This window comes from Dreissena polymorpha, chromosome 1 (assembly GCF_020536995.1).
Source record: "Dreissena polymorpha isolate Duluth1 chromosome 1, UMN_Dpol_1.0, whole genome shotgun sequence".
Taxonomy (NCBI): domain Eukaryota; kingdom Metazoa; phylum Mollusca; class Bivalvia; order Myida; family Dreissenidae; genus Dreissena; species Dreissena polymorpha.
This window is the reverse complement of record NC_068355.1, coordinates 102,399,285-102,403,578: the sequence shown is the minus strand read 5'-3', so window position 1 is coordinate 102,403,578 and position 4,294 is coordinate 102,399,285. Positions and strand designations below refer to the sequence as shown.

General features: G+C 34.6%; 1 long non-coding RNA gene across 1 annotated transcript; it reads left to right on the top strand.

Annotated features, from left to right (window-relative positions):
* Positions 1-1,065: 1,065 nt before the first annotated feature.
* On the top strand, positions 1,066-3,950 carry LOC127865272 (uncharacterized). Its single transcript, XR_008042561.1, has 4 exons — positions 1,066-1,243; positions 1,559-1,664; positions 2,933-3,072; positions 3,769-3,950. It is a non-coding gene; the product is annotated as an uncharacterized LOC127865272 (long non-coding RNA).
* The last annotated feature ends 344 nt before the right edge of the window (positions 3,951-4,294 follow it).

Sequence of the window (4,294 nt, the reverse complement as noted above, 5' to 3'; positions counted from 1 at the left end):
AAGTTACCAGACAATCGTTTTTCAGAAGATCTGAAAAGGGCTAATGAGCTAATTGATGAAGCTTAAGGAAGACTTGCAGCAGCTATGGAGGCAAAGGACTTCAAAGAATTGAGCATTTTACAGTTCTTGCTTGAAGCAACTGAGACTTTAGAAAAGTTCACAGAGGAAAGGGATGAAATTGAAAAACAAAACAAAAATGATTGAATCATGCCTTTCAAAGCATACATTCTCCTTAGAAAAGGGTCAAGAAAATTAAAGAAACTGTGTTGAATTAAGGATGCTGTGTGTATTAACCTGATAATGTATTCTGCATTTCTTGGTCTGCTTGTATATTGCACACATGTATGTTTTATATGTAGGTATTATTAACACTTGCTATCTGCTCTGAATATGCTTCTGGAGTTGACCCAACTTATTTTTTTTTTGTAGAATATAGTTATTTTAAATATGTGAACCTAAATGCTTGAGTACAAACTATTGTATGGCATGTGTTATTTAAGAAATAATATTTTTCTATCATGGTTTTGTTGTCAAATAACCCTCAGTAAAGAGTATAGATGCGTAGGATTTAAATCACGAGTGCGATGCACGATTGATTTGATAACACGCATCTATACAACTTACTGTGGGTTATTCGACAACAAACCATCATAGAAAAATATTTAATTATTTCGATTCTAACGCGATTCTGATTTATATGGTTCAAGCTTTAGGACGTGAACTATATTTTTCAATACACCGCCTTTCTTAGTACAAAGTTCACTATTTAGTGACGTCATTGAATTATACAAACATATGACGTCGTTTTCATTCATATATATTTTACAAGTGACGTCATTTTCATTGCAAACAACAATCGTAGAAACTCAATGACGTCACTTTTATTGATGCTTCTGAAAAGCTGACATGCTATACACCCTTTCAGTTATTCGCTTTTACCAGTGTTAGAGTTGTGTCCCTTAGCCGGATGTGACGTCAACGGGGGATAGAAATTCGCCAGAGAAAATAAAATTTTACTGTGTCGCTGAAGAAATCAACGTTTTTAGCACAATATATGCGTAAGTTGCACACATGTTTCAGTTTTATTATTATATTGACGCATATTAAAGCTATCGCTTGTTGTATATTTACTTTTAAGTACGATGACGTGAGAAAAAATGCATTAAACATTCCGTTTTGTCAAGACACATTTCATGTTCGTTACTTCGTACATTTACCACTACACCAGGATTGGAACTTAAATGTAAATATTTTATAAAAATGTCAAATATTGAAAACAAAGCGTATTACGAGTTATTTTCAGAAAGTTTATATATGATTTCGGGGCTTTTTTATTCGTAAATTGTAGAACTAGAAACTAGAAGAATGTGAATGAAAACCAATCAGGAGAAATGGTCATTTAACTAACATGTTTTTTACACCAAAATCTCTATATTTATAAAATTTCAAAACCGAAACTATCCATTGGGGATTCTTTGACTGAAGTGGTGAAAAAATATATGTTTTGCTTAAAAATCAGCTGCAAAAAAGCCCTGGATTATATGTGGTATCTTTTCAGGAATCATCCCAAATGCTATGTTCAGAAACACTGAAGTACCATGGCTGAACCAGATCCGGTAACAGAGAAAGAAAGTACAACAGTACACGACTGTGATTGTCATAAGGTTTGTTTTTTGTTTAAAATGTGAATTCACTATAAATACTCCTAATTTTATTATTAATATGTGCAAATACATAAACATTGGTGGCAAGAATATATCCGGACATAGTCATGTACCATAACTACAATCTAATAAATATTGACTCGGTACAGAAACCCAACATGAATACATACAAGTTCAGTTGTCAGGTTTTAACATACATGCCAGACGTCCCGATCTTGGCGGGACAGTCCTGCTTTTGGGGTGTTGTCCCGGTGTCCCGATGTGACACTATTTGTCCCGACATTCGTTCAAAACGATATACGCTCTTTAAGTTCACAATAAAATTCCCTATTCAAGCTCCGTCTGGCTTTAATTACCATCCCTTTATTGGCCCCTATTAACAAACCATATCTACTATTCGAGTGATCCAGTGTTGTTTTTGACACCTTATCAGCGATATATCAGCAAATTATTGATTTTATCGGGCATTCACCCCAGGGTATTTTTTACCCCAATAAATATGAGGTCGATTTACATCGTAATCGGTTGATTACGTCAAATTATTTGGACTAGGTATTTTTATGATAAGGGTCGTTAATTGCTAGTGATAGATGCATCAAAGCCCAAATCAAGTCCAAAGATACTATTATTACGCGGTATTCAGTGTATTATATGTAAAACAAATCGAGCGCTGACCGATACCAGAGACATAAATTTACTTTCGTTTTTGACTGATTTTCTGACAATAATGTGTACATATTGCATCAATCTAAATTTAGAGTTAATGTATGATTGGTTGAATAAAAACAGTGCTAAAAACAACATCCTGTTGAACGTTGCCTTAATCCAAAATGGATTCATCCGCATAGTGCACATGTTTGTTTACTTCCCGAAAATGGAGAACGACTGTGTTCATGCAATTCTAAACACATTTATCGCCAATATTTGCCAGAAATTATGAGGTTTTGTAAGTAATTAGATGATAACCGACTTCAGTAAAGATGGCATGATTGATCGTTTTAGGTGTCCTGCTTTTTGGTCAAATGTCCCGACATTTTTAATGGACTGTCCCAATTTGGACCCGAACATTTCTGGCATGTATGGGTTTTAAGCATTATTGCCATTAAAAAAAAATCATGTAACATATACTACATTCAATATCGATCATATTTATTTCAAACCATTTTCTAAAAAAATAAATATGATCAATTTTGTATGTTGTATAAGTTACATGATTTTTCTTTAAAGAAGCAATAATGCTTAAAACCTGCCTTTTTTATTTTTTGTAGCTGTATGCCACGGATGTCCCTGGGGCTGTTTTACCGCAACCTCAACCAGAAAGATGCAAAGTTGCAGAGTTGTGAATATGGTTGAAATGCCGGGGACAAGCTGTGAAATTGAAGGAGACAAAAGCCGAACTTTGCTTGAGGTACTTATTTTATATCGCCTTTTCAGGCCTTTTCCTGATGTATCTACGGGTCAGTTAAACGGACCCATTTGCTAACCTAAATTGTAATAGAAATTCCCAATTTGAAAAAAATCATTCCCAATAAAAACAGAAAGAAGCGTTTATGATTATTATAACTCAATTATATGTAAATGAAATCTAACAAGGTACATTACCATGATTAATATGATTTTTCATCTAATTTGAATGATTGTGAAGCGCTATTTTAAATTAGTATTTCCCCAATGAGTTGATTTTTGGCGCGAAAAATTCACAATCCTGCAATTGCTTTTTCCCCAAAATGGCCAGGAAAAAGCCTGCTTTTTTATATTAAAAACGCACATTCATGATGTGATTTTTTTTCTATGTTTCTGTCAACCAGTCTGTTAAAAATAAGTTTTATCTGTTTAGTCGGCCTGACTCGACCACACAGCATATAGTACTTTATATAACATGCATAGTAGCACACAGCTTTCTGCTTCAATTTAAATCCCTGCATTAGAAATTGGTTGCCACTATAGTTAAATTGTCTTTTTACATTTTTTTGTCACAAAGAAGGTAGGGGTGGCGTTTATTGGGTGGAAAACAAGTATCTGAAAAAGACTCTGTAGTAGTTTTTTTTTGTAACACCTTAATTCTGTTACAAAGCTTAAATCTTTACTTTTATATTTTTTCCAGGGTAAAGAAATTCAGTGACAACCAGGATAACATTCTAATTGTGGATCCTTATCCAGACCAGCCATTCGCAGCTAAGAAGAAGTCGTCCTGTATGAACTGTAAAGGACAATCGACAGTGTCGTACAGCAGAAGAACATTTTAATTTGGAAGAATGCACATGGACCCAAAGCACCAGACCAATCTTCAAAGACTTTTCGTACATGAACATTCTGGAATGGACCAAAAGTTCTGGTAAAGATTCAAAACTGGGTGTTGAAAAGCCAATTCAACGAGGCTATGTGTTTTTTCATGACGGGTATGTATTCGACACATGGACATCTGAACGTAACAGTTCAACAATTGTTAGATGTAAGTGTTTTCGCTCCATGAAAAAAATGAACTTCCCCACAACGTACATGTCTGCCTTGACAAGAAAGGGGCTGTCACATCTGGAAAATGTAGTTGTGTTGCAGGTGTCAGTGTAACCATGTGTATGCGCTCCTTTACACTATTGACCATCACATGAAACTGAAGCTCACAGAATTTC